Raw genomic sequence first — 13,689 nt, forward strand, 5'->3', positions numbered from 1 at the left:
ATACAACAATTAGGATGTAAAATGAACATATTAAAAATAACTTATAAATAGTTAAAATGAAAATGAAAAAAATTAATTGAGTCTTGCACAGCGTTAAAACAATCTCTAAGTCAACATCTAAATCCTTGGTGCAATTTCGCTGATTCAGATTAAATCTTTTCTGCATAATCTAAACTTTGAATCAGCATAAACTGTTGACTCTTTATCCTTTTCTATTCAACTTTCTAGATGATGGTGAGGAATTGATTCCAGATGGCTAAGGTGTTATGAACAAAAAGAAAGCCTTTCTGTTAAGCTCACAGTTACTGACCCTGAGGTTTTCTTTCAATGTGTGAAAGTTAATTAGAAGTGTAATGGTGGCCAGTGTTCCACCATTTATTAAGATAATCAGGAGGAGAATATTTGGAAGAAGCAGCAACATTAGAGAAAGTTCCCTCCCCAAGCTATCTAATACTGAGAACTGTTCTCTCCATCTCATTACTATTCCTCTCATGACTTAATTCTTGGTTTGCAATGTATATATCTCCCTATTCTGCCTTCTTAAAGAGAACTCACTACCCCTACTATAAAAATATCACCAGCTCCTTTTTAATCCATTGGCACAAAGAAATCTGATGAACTTTCTATAAGGCAGGCCTATTTCATGTACCTCTATAAATAGAATGTGATCAATATTATTTTGATATGAGACCTTGAATACCTAAGACAAATGCCTATTGTGTTCTCTAAAGACTTGAGCTGTGTTTTCTTTCCCTTCTTTAAGATCTGACTATTTGAACATATTCTAAAATTAAATAAATTACCTCTGCTTACTAATTAAGCTTAAAAGCATCCCCTTTCTTAATTAATAAACAACATTTCAGTTCATATCACCACTTATACCTACAAGACAAACAGATATGAATCAAAAGTCTTCCTTTTAATTAAAAGGATGGATTTATTGTCACAGAAACTTAACTTCTGCTTCTCTAAAGTAAGTGGAAAAAATCACTTGTATCATACTCATGAAAACCAATCCATTACCTCCCAGTCTGTGGTTCAATTGTTTCCAAGTACCTTATTCCATCCAGATTTCTCTATAGAATTTCCCACAGACATGAACTTCATTGATCAATCGGCATGTGTTTCTTACACTCTCTGCAATTATATTAATCATTGCATATTAATAACTTGACACTTTTTCCTATTTAAATATTTGTGAGTTGCATTATCCTATTGCATTTCTTGTGTCCAATTAATTCTCAGTTCACTCACAAAATAAATTTCATGAATAAACAAAATTGAGAACCAGACCATAGCTCAAGCTAGTCACCTTCAAAATTAAGTAAACAATCATCCCGCAAAGAAAGAGCATCAGACTACTGTAGAAAATAGTCTGCAATGTGAGCATATGAAGAATAAAATTTAAAGCTTCTACAATCTGTAGTTTGGTCCATGCTTACACAGTTATTGCTATGTAACAATGAAGGATTAAGTGCTATCAATAGTTCCCAAAATATGTTTCAAATACTCACTGCTATTCAAATATAAGTTCACATACTCATTAACTTGGCATTTACTGTTTTAAATTCTTACTTAACAAAGAATCCTGATGGTAGTAGCTCCCTTATGATTGGGCTTTGCTATCAACGACATAGTCTTGTTTTCCTAAATAAGGTCATATCTATATAAATAATATGTAATTTCAAGCTATTGTGTAGTCCTGGGATCTAACCACTATTTTGACAGAAAGCAACTCCAAACATCTCTTTGTGTTTGAATTTTAGCACTAGTCTCTCTTGCTTTCTAAGAACTGGAAGGATATTTATGAGATATTCTAGGACATTTTCTAGAACAAGGCTGGTGTTCTAAATACCAAAAATTACATTCTGTTAGTTCAGCAAATGGTATGAATTGGACCCATGTTAAAAACATGTACATTGAATATGGTAGTATAGTTCTAGACACTCTTTCTCCACATACAAAATGACCGCAAGTATACATTACACTTCTTGTTATTCTAAGAAATTCACAGACTTAATACTGGCATGACAAAAGGCATAAAAACAAACAACAACAAATGACCTCCTAGCTTCCCAGAACACCCTAAGTCAGTATGAGTCTTTGACTGAAATGTATGACATATTTTAGGAGAAAGGATTTAAAAAATTGTGTTAATACACAAGTTTGAAATTCAAGACATAAAAATTCTTTCATGAATTGTTTTAAGTCCCAAATAGCAAGGTGATACCCGAGTGTTTTGAAAAAAGGAGAATAACAGCTCAAAAGCCATGTGTTTGTATATAGTATTCTTTTACTGCCAGGGTTCTATTGTGGGTTAGTTTTTCTCATAGACTATTTGTGGAAGGTAAAATAAGTTTCCTGTGAATTTTAATAATGTTCTACATGCATCAAAGTAGTTATCCAGCCAAAAATGTGAGTCTGTTGAATGCTTCAGTGAGCTCACGGTAAGTAAAACACTGTCCTCAAACTGATATAGCATTCCCAGAATTCACATTATTTTGAGGTTATGGTAACTATATTATTTAGCCTATATACATTTATAAGAGCAAACATCAGATGTTGGTGTTAGGATACAGAAGGAAATACACATTTTGACCATGTTGCAGTTTACAATTGTTTTGAATAGAAGGAATTCATAAGGCCATGAAAGTTTTATACATCTGTCAAGTAGTTTTACTTAGTACTTGACCCTAGCACATGTAAGTTAAAAATTGTGATTACTCTTTCATATAGATATAAAATATTTAATGAACATAAAGAAATGAACACAAATGGTGGCTATTTTGCTATGGTTGTTTCAAGGTAAGTTGTTATTGGATAACAGTTGTATGTTCCTGCAGTAGAATCCTCAAGAACACAATATAAATTTCTAATGAGGAATGTAATATGATACTCACCAATCTGTGGAACATTTTTTGTCTTATATTTAAAGGTGATAAATATTTTTTAAAAATGCACTTGATGGAATGATTTTAGAAGAACACATTTTCTTTTGGTAAGAAATTAAATACAAGAGAATTCATTTTAGAGAATACACACAGTTTTAGAAAAAAGAAAATAAATTTGGAAATAAACTAACTCGTCCCTTGTCATATCAATCCATAAAGGAGATTTTCATTTTCTTCCATCTATTTTAATATTTTTTAATTTATTCATATTACATCTCAATTGTTAGCCCCTTCCTTGTATCGAACCATTCCTCCCTCCTGCCCACTTCCCCCCTACTCCCCTCCCCTATGTCTGTGACTGAGGGGAACCTCTTCCCCCTATATATGCTCATAGGGTATCAAGTCTCTTCTTGGTAGCCTGCTATCCTTACTCTATGTGCTACCAGGCCTCCTCATCAAGGGAATATGCTCAAAAATGGGGCACCAGAGTTCATGTCAGAGTCAGACCCCACTCTCCACTCTAATGTAAAGAATGTGTTGCCCATTTGCTAGATGTGTGTAGGGGTTCAAAGTTCACTGCATGTATTGTCCTTGGCTGGTGTCATAGTTTGAGCAGGACCCCTGGGCCCAGATCCACCCATCATAATGTTCTTTTTATAGGTTTCTAGGACCCTCTGGATCCTTCTATTTCCCCATTCTCTCATGCTTCTCTCACATTAAGTCCCAATAGAATGTCCTCCCCTCTGTCCGACTTTCCTAGTAAGTGAAGTCTTTCATAGGACATGCACCTTGGACTAGTGTCTAGATATAAGTGAGTATATTATATCTGAGCCTTTCTAATTCTGGGTGAACTCATTCATTATGATCATTTTAGTTCAACCCTTTTGTCCACAAATTTCGGGAATTCCTTGTTTTTAATAGCTGAGTAGTATTCCATAGAGTAAATGTACTACAGTTTCTTTATCTATTCTTTTACTGGGGGAAACTTAGGCTGTTTTCATGTTCTGGCTATTATGAATGAGACCACTATGAACATGACTGAGCATATGTCCCTGTTGTGTGCTGGCACATCTTCTTGGTATATTCCAAGGAGCTGGGTCTTGAGGAATTCCTATTCTCATTTTTCTGAGAAAACATCAGATACATTTCAAAGTGGCTGTACTAATTTGCATTCCTACAAGCAATGAAGGAGTGTTCCTCTGTCTCCACATCCTCACCAGCATGGGGTGTCACTTGAATTTTTTATTTTTGCCATTCTGATGGGTGTAAGATGGAATCTCTGTGTCATTTTGAGTTTCATTTCTCAAATGACTAACGGTGCTGAGCATTTCTTTAAGTGTGTCTCAGCCATTTAATATTACTCTGTTGAGAATTCTTTGTTTAGTTCTGAGCCCCATTTCTTAATTGTGTTACTAGTTTTGATGGTGTTTGATTTCTTGAGTTCTTTATATAGTTTAAATATTAGACCTTTGTCAGATGAAGGTGTGGTGAAGATATTTTCCCAGTCTGTAGGCTGTCACTTTGTTCTGTTGACAGCGTCCCCTGCCTTACAGAAGCTTGTCATGAGGTCCCATTTATTAATTGCTGACCTTAAGGTCTGGGGTATTGGTGTTCTGTTCAGGAAGTTGTCTCCTGTGCCAATGTGTTCCAAACTCTTCCCCACTTTTTCTTCTAAATGGTTTAATGTCTCTGGTTTTATGTTGAGGTCTTTAATCTACTTGGACTTGAGTTTTGTGCATGTTGACAAATATGGGTCCAATTGAATTTTCCTAGATGGTGACATCCAGTTAGGCTAGCACCATTTGTTGAATAAGCTATCATTTTTCCATTGAATAGATTTGGCTTCCTTGTCAAAAATCAAGTGACCAAATGTATGTGGTTTTATCTCTTGGTCTTTAATTCGATCCCATTGATCCACCAGCCTACTGCTGTGCCAGTACCATGCTGTTTTAATTACTGTTGTTTTATAGTAAAGCTTGAGATCAGGTATGGAGATTCCTCCTGAGGATCTTTTATTGTATAAGATTGTTTTAGCTATTCTGGGTTTTTTGTTTCTCCATATGAAGTTGAGAATTGATCTTTCAATGTCTTCAAAATATTTTGTAAGTATTTTGATAGGGATTGCATTGAATCTGTAAAATGCTTTTGGTAAGATGGACATTATTACTATGTTAATTCTCCCTATCCATGAACAAAATAGATCCCTCCATCTTCTGATGTCATTTTCAATCTTTTTCTTCAGAGATTTAATGTTGTTGTTTTTTTTTTCAAATAAGCCCTTCACTTGCTTGGTTAGAGTTACTCCTAGTTGTTTTATATTGCTTGTGGCTATAGTGAAGGGAGTAGTTTTCCTAATGTCTTCCTCTGCCTGTTTGTCATTTGCATATAGGAAAACTACTGACATTTTTGAGTTAATATTATATCCTGCCAATTTGCTAAAGGTGTTTATCAGCTGTAGGAGTTCTCTGGTGGAATTTTGGGGGTTACTTATATACACTACCAAATCATCTGCAAATAAGGATAATTTGATTTCTTCCTTTCCCATTTGGATCCCCTTGATCTCCTTTTGATGTCTTATTGCTCTGGCTAGAACTTCAAGAACTATGTTGAAGAGATATGGGGAAAGTTGCAAACCTTGTCTGGTTCCCGATTTTAGAGGAATTTCCTTAAGTATCTCTCTATTTAATTTGATGTTAGCTATTGGCTTGCTGTATTAGCTTTTATTATGTTTAGGTATGTGCCTAGTATTCCCAGTCTCTCCAGAACTTTAAACATGAAAGGATATTGAATTTTGTCAAATGTTTTTTCTGCATCTAAGGAGATTGTCATGTGTTTTTTCTCTCTCAGTTTGTTTATATGGTGGATTACATTGCTGGATTTCCATATGTTAAACCATCCCTGCATGCCTGAAATGAAACCTACCTGGTCATGGTGAATGATGTCTTTGATTTGTTCTTGTATTCATTTTGTGAGTATTTTATTGAGTATTTGTGCATCAATGTTGATGAGAGAAATTGATCTGAAATTCTGCTTTTTTGTTGGGTGTTTATGGGATATAAGTATCAACGTGACTGTGGCTTCATAGAAAGAATTTGTTAATGTCCCATCCATTTCTCTCTTTTGGAGTAGCTAGAAGAGTATCAGCACTAGCTTCTCTTTGAAGGTCTCGTAGAATTCTGCAATGAAGCCATCTGGCCTTAGGCTTTTTTTTTTAGATGTGAGACTATCAATGATGGCTTCTATTTATATAGGCAAAATAGGTCTATTTAATTTGTTTATCTCATCTTGATTCAATTTTGGCAAATAGAATCACTCGTGAAAATTGTCTATTTCCCTTAGATGTTCAAATTTTGTGGCATAATTGCAATTAAGTAGATTCTTATGATTCTTTGTATTTCTTCAGTGTCTGTTGTTCTGTCTCCTTTTCATTTCTGATTTTGTTTATTTGGATAGTGTTTCTCTGTCTTAGTTAGTTTGGTTAACGGTTTGTCTATCTTGTTGATTTTTTCAAAGAACCAGCTCCTGGTTTTGTTGATTCTTGAATATTCTTCTTTGTTTCTAACTTATTGATTTCAGCCCTGGGTTTGATAATTTCAAGACATCTACTCCTCTTGGGTGTGTCTACTTCTTTTTCCTAGGGTTTCCAGGTGTGTCTTTATGTTGTTTATGTGGGATGTTTCCACTTTCTTTCTAAAGGCTTAGTGCTATGAAGTTTCCTCTTAGCATCGCTTTCATTATGTCCCACAAATTTGGGTGTGTTGTTCCTTCATTTTCATTGAATTATAAGAAGTCCTGTATTTCTTCCTTTATTTCTTCCTTGACCTAGGTGTCATTAAATAGAGAGTTACTTAGTTTTCATGTGTGTATAGGCTTTTTGTTATTTCTATTGTTGTTGAAGTCCAGTCTTAGACCATGGTGATCTGATAGAATACAAGGTATTATTTCAATCTTCCTGTGTCTGTTGAGGTTTGCTTTGTGACCTACTAAAGGATCAATTTTAGATAAAGTTCCATGGAGTTCTGAGAAGAAGGTTTAATCCTTTGTGTTTGGGTGAAAAATTCTGTAGATATATGTTAGATTCATTTGATTCATGATGTTGGTTAATGAAGTTATTTCCTGGCTTAGTTTCTGTTTCAAAGACATATCTTTCAGTGAAAGTGGGGTATTGAAGTCTCCCACTATTAATGTGTGAGGATAAATGAGTGATTTAAGCTTTGTTAATAGTTCCTTTACAAATATGGGTGCCCTTCAATTAGGAGCATAGGTGTTCAAAATTGTGATGTCTTCTTGGTTGACTTTATGTTTCGTGAGTATGAAGTGCCCTTCCTCATCCATTTTGATTAATTTTGGTTGAAGGTCTATTTTATTAGATATTAGAATGGCTGCACCAGCTTGCTTCTTATGACCATTTGCTTGGAATATTTCCCCAACCTTTTACACTGAGGTAATGTCTATATTTATGGGTGAGATGTGTTTCTTCAATGCAGAAGAATGTTGGGTAATGTTTGTGCATCCACTCAGTTTTAGTCTGTATCTTTTTATTGGACTATTAAGACCGTTGATGTTGAGAGATATTAATGACCAGTGACTGTTATGTCCTTTCCTTTTTGCTGTTTGTTATAGTAGAGAGTTTGTGAGATTGTGATTTTGCAATGGTGTAGTTATCTATTTCCTGTGTAGTTTTGGTTGTAATTTGACTCTTTGGGATGGAGTTTTCCTTCTAGTAACTTCTGTAAAGCTGGATTTGTTGATAGGTACTGTTTGAATTTGTTTTTTTATGGAATATCTTGTTTTTTCCATCAATTGTTACTGATAATTTCACCAGGAATAGCAGTCTGACCTGACATTTGTGTTCTCTTAGGGTTTGCAGGACATCTGTCCATGCCCTTCTGGCTTTCATGGTCTCTGCTGAGAAGTCGGGTGTAATTCTGATAGGTTTGCCATTGTATGTTACTCGGCCATTTTCTCTTGCAGCTTTTAATATTTTTTCCTTGTTCTGTATATTTTGTGTTTTTATTATTATGTGGCAGGAAGATTTTCTTTTCTGGTCTATTCTATTTGGTGTTCTGTAGGCCTCTTTTATGCTCATACACATGTCCTTCTTCAGATTTGGGAAATTTTCTTCTATGATTTTGTTAAATATATTTTCTGTGCTATGGAGTCGGGTGTCCTCTCTTAACTCGATACCTATTATCCTCAAGTTTCATCTTTTCAAGGTGTCCTTGATTTCTTGGATGTTCTGTGTCAGGAACTTTTCAGATTTAGCATTTTCTTTGATGGTTGTTTTGTTTCTATGATTGTGTCTTCAAGTTCCAATATTCATTCCTCCATTTCTTGGATTCTGTCAGATAAAGTCTCCTCTGCCATGCTTGATTTCTTATCTGAGGACTCTGAATCACATTTTTTTCTGTGTGTTCCTTTATCATAGTTTCCATTTTTATCTTCAGATCCTGAACTATTTTTATGATTTCCTTCCTCTGGTTGTTTGTATTTTTCTGAAATTCTCCCAGTGCCTCTCCATATGACTCTTTTATGTCTTCAACCCTCATAGTTGTGTTCTCCTGCAGTTGTTTACCAATTTTATTTGGTTCTTCCATTATCATATTCATTACTAAGGACTTGAGGTCATTTTCTTGTATTTCAATTGTGTATGAGTTCTCAGGGATGCTTTCATTGGGATTGCTTGGATCTGGTGATACCAAACTGTTTTGGTTTTGGTTGGTTCTTTCTCTGTCCTCTTGTCATTTTGGTGTCTCTGATGTTGGGAGATAGCTTCTGTTGTCCTTCACTAATTGAGAATAGATAGTTGGTGAATTATTTAGGTCATATACCCTTGTCTGTTGGGATCAGGGAGTATTCCCTGGAATAGGCAGGTGATCTGGTTTCCACTCCTGTAGATTTTGCTCTATACTTTCGGCTCTGGACTGAGTCAGCAGAAGTAGGTTCCTGTCTAGACCCTTTCACTTTACTGCTGTAATTCTGATCACCTGTTTTAGGACATAGACCAAAGTCAGCACATAAGCACTCTGGTTGGGTAGGTTGGTCCCAGCTGCCAGTCCTTCCTGTGTCTTTGTAGCCAAGACCGCAGCTGGATCATATATTTTTAGCTGTAGCCACTTTTTAGCTCCAGAGCTAAGTACTGCAGAGGTGCCCAGTCTCTTCTGAGAGCATGGGAGAGCCTGCCGGGCCTATGGGAGCTGTTCCAGTTAGGTTCTGTCTGGTGGAGAGTGCAGGATAAGTATGATTCAGCCCAGAGACAGGACTGTTTCAGATTGCCACAGGCTCCAAGCTGCCTTCACTTTCTGTGATCCTGTAAATGGGACTGCTTACAGATCCTCGGATCTGTAGTCACCTTTTAGGTCAGTGATTAGATGCTGCAGGGGTGTTCAGCTTCTCCCAAGAGGGTGGGCGATCCTGCCTGGCCTGTGCGAGCTGATCCAGTTAGGTTCTGTCTGCTGAAGAGTTCAGGATCATTATGCAGCATCCCAGAGACAGGAACTTTTCAGACTGCAGGCGAGCTCCAAGGTGTCTGTATTTTCCGTGAGTAGCCAGACCCGGAGTTGTAATCAACTTTTATGTCAGCAATTAAACAACACAGGGGTGTCCAGCCTCTCCTGAGAGCATTGGAGATCCTTCTAGGCCCATGGGAGCAGTCCAAGCTGGTTTCTAATTGCCACTGTTTTCAAACTCAGTCCATTGTGGGCAGGTCTAGATTAGGCCCAGGTTGGCCAATGAGCTGCACACCTCCTCTAGCTGTTTTTGGTTGACCCCCCACCTGTGTTTCCACTCAGCCTGGGGGGACCTATGCAATTTGGCATAAGGTAGGTGGAAGGATCCAAGGGCAGTTTCACCCTATTCCCTGAGACTCCTGTGTACACTCTGGTGTACAATAAAGGATATTTTCATTTTCAGTTGTTGGAAATCTGAAAACCATGTGGGCATAATAAACATCAGCCTTAACTATAAAGGAAACAGTGGCTTAATATTGAGACATTTGGAAGAAGCTCGTTTATTTTATTAAGCAAGAGAAAACACAATATCAGAGTAAGAGTCATTTGGATGGATAAATCACACACAGAAAATTTCCACCTGTGACCAGTCACCCTAAAACACATTCTCTAACAATCAACCACATAGTCCTGTGGAAAGAACTATAAGTTTTGGGTATCATGAGATGTCTACTGAAAACAAGGATAGACAATACTGTGAGAATAACAGATATTCTGACTACTGTGTCACTATGAGAAGCTACACTGAAGTGTGAAAAAAAAAAAGGAGGCTTGTTCCTATGGATTACTATGTTTCAAGCCAAGTTGGGAAAACTGGATTAGAGTTGTATAATCAGCATTCATGATTCTTGTATTTTATTATTTTTTTACATATACATTTGTATTATTATACATATATACAATAAATTACATGCAGCAAGAAGAACCACGAATAATCAGGAATTAAATAAATGTTATGTTCATAGTGTTTTTTTCTATTTATATTTGGCAACCTTGAAGAATATCTTTCCTATCCTGTTGAGAATGTAGATAAATGTCTATCATAACTCATTTCTATCAGCTTAACACATCTATCCAGACCTAAAAACATCTGAAGTCCTAAACAACTAAGATTAATTGTAAAACCAAACTATCTAGTCTTCATCCCTATCAGAGACTTGAGAAAGAATAAAAATTAATCATCTGAATAAATTGGAAGTGCAAAATAACAGCTTCCTAAATGAAAAACTGACATAGACAGTTTGCTGCCAGAATAGTCAGCCAAAACTCTCTATAACCTTGGAGCATCATCTTCAGCCTTCTGGCCCAATATATCTGACAGAAATATTTGTGAGGCAAGAATTATAGAGGACTCTCTTACCCTGTCTTGGCAGTATATGGTGGCCAGTTCTGCTTGCCTCCAAGCTTGCTCATTTTTTAGGCAGAATTCTGTCTGTGGTAGAAATGAGGACATTTTCCCAGTGGCTTGTTTGCCACATTTGGACCCATTTCCATAAGGAGGTCCTTTTAAGCTCAACATCCTCTTAGAGGTCGGTGGGGTGTTGCCAGGATTAACCTGTCTTATTGTCAAAGAATCTTTAAAATAATAAAAAACATCTTTAAATATCATAATATATAGGTCTCAGGTTTTTGAAGACCTTATGTAACTATTTTACCTTATCTATCTATAGAATCATATCTATCTGTTAAACCTTGGATGCATCCTATTTACTTGTGTTACTTAATTATCCTAAACAGATTACAATAGCACTTTCAAAGTACTGAAAGTAAACCTTGTATTATAATTGAATTGTATGTGTACCATAGCTATTAAGAGTAGAAATATATATAATGTGCATGAAGAAAAATCATAAGATTTTATTCTATACCCATGTTTAGAATATATTTTCATATATATTGAAAATATTTGTATATTTGCATCAATATACAAAATTCCATACCAATGATTTAAAAATAACCTTATTTGTGAATAAATATTAAGACCATAATTGGAAGAGTATACACTAATCTACTTTTTTCCTATAATCCCTATATCTTTCTGTATTACCTCTTCTTTCCTTTCAATCCCTATCCCCATACCTATAAAAGAAAGATAATGAAAAAGAGAGACATCCTTAATCCAACCCCATTTTCTCTCTGAATAAGACTAATAATAACTTTAACCAACTCTCAATAAAACTACTCATCTATAGCGCAGGCGAACAACCAAAAATCTAGCCACCTCCCCGATAGGAGAAATGGGACATCATTCTCTTAAGGTTTCTTCCAGCTGATTGAGATCTGGCTGATTCTATGGGCCCAAATATAATTGGGAAAATGGTTGACCAAACTAGGAATAGCATTTGTGGTCCAGTTTCTAAATGTCTAGAAATTCCAGTCTTAATAAAAGTCTTATGTGGAACAATATGATATGCTGGACCAATTGTGATCAGATGCTTTCTTTGAAGATGTCCTGAAAGCTGCTTCCATTTAGTTTCTGCCTCAATGATCTATCCATTGGTGAGAGTGGGATGTTGAAGTCTTCCACTATTTATGTGTGGAGTTTGATGTGTGATTTAAGCTTTAGCAGTGTTTCTTTTATGATTGTGGGTGCTCTCCCAATTGAGACATAGATGTTGAGAGTTGAGATATCATCTTAGTATATTTTCCTTCAATGAGTATGAAGTGTCCTTCCCCATCTCTTTTGATTAGTTTTGATTGAAAGTCTATATAATTGGATAATAGGAAGGCTACACCAGCGTATTTCTCAGATATGTTTCCTTGGAATAACTTTTTCCACTTCTTTACTCTAAGTTAATTTTTAGCTGTATTGCTTAGGTATGTTATTTGTATGCAGCAGAATGATGGGTCTTGTTTTTGTGTCCACTATGTTAGGCAGTGTCTCTTCACTGGGGAGTTTAGGCCATTGAGGTTGAGAGATATTAATGATCAGTGGTTATTGGCTCCTATTTTTTTATGTTGGTAGTGGAAGAGTGTGTATGAAAGCTTCTTTTCTTTTGGTTTTTTGGATCTAGGTTTATTTATTTCCTTCTTATTCTTGGGTAAAGTTACTCTCCTTGGGTTGGAGTTTTTCTTCTAGTACCTTCTGTAGAGCTGGATTTGTGGTTAGATACTGTTTAAAATTTGTTTCATCATGGAATATCTTGTTTTCTCCATCTATGTTGATTTAAAGTTGTGGTGGTTATAATAGTCTGGGTTGGCATCTGTGGTCTCATAGTGTCTGAATGACATCAGTCCAGGACCTTCTGGCTTTCAAAGTCTCTGTTGAAAAGTCAAGTGTAATTCTGATAGGGTTGTCTTTATATGTTACTTAGCTTTTTCTTTTGACACTAAAAAATGTTCCAGATTTCTTGGATGTTCTGTGTCAGGAGCTTTTTAGATTTAACATTTTCTTTGACTGTGGAATTGATTTCTTCAGTCATATCTTCTACTCCTGAGAGTCTGTCTTCCATCTCTTGGATTCTTTTGGTGATGCTTGTGTCTGCAGTTCTTTTCCTCTTCCCCAGGTTTTCCATTTCCAGTATTGTCTCAGTTTTTGTTTTCTTCATTGCTTCTAATTCCATTTTTAGGACTTGGATCCTTTTATTCATTTCCTTTTCCTGTTTTATAACAGTTGTTTCTTGTCTTTCACAAATCCTCTTAAGCAATTGGTTCATTTCTTTAATCTCTTTCTTTGTGTATTCCTGTTCAAGTTTGAGTGATTTATTTTCCTCCTTTAAGGCCTCTATCATTTTCATAACCTCAGATTTGAAATCCTTTTCTTGTGCATCAGATGTGATATTATCTCCTGGATTTGTTTTGGTTGTGAGATTGCTGATTTCTAGTGGTATTAAGTGCTTCTGGGAATCTTTGCTTGATTTCTTATGCTGATCTCTTCCCACTGTGATGTCTCTGGTTGGAGTGTGTGGCCAGTGCCTGCTTGAAACCCAGATCTTTCAGTGGTTTTTCTGTGTGACCTGAGATCAGATCCACTTGTGTTCGAGATTGTTGTGTCTGCTTGTTGCTAGAACCCACAGACACAGGTTTTTGTAGGCTGTAAGTCCCTCTACACTCTGGAAGTCCAACAGGTTCCTGCCAGACATGTGGGTGACACTACCTTTTGGAGCCTGCATACTCATGCTTCAGGGACCCAGGATATTTCTTTGGGTTAGTGGCGTCGCATGAGGCTGGACCCAGCTGTGTTCTAAACAGTTTGGACCATTCTCATTTGTGGGTTACCAGGATTGGTGTTTTGTGGTTATCACATTACTCCTTAAGTTGCTTTATACGCACTGTTGTATGTATGTGTA

Source organism: Acomys minous (genome assembly GCF_964271855.1).
Source record: "Acomys minous genome assembly, chromosome: 1".
NCBI classification, from domain to species: Eukaryota; Metazoa; Chordata; class Mammalia; order Rodentia; family Muridae; genus Acomys; species Acomys minous.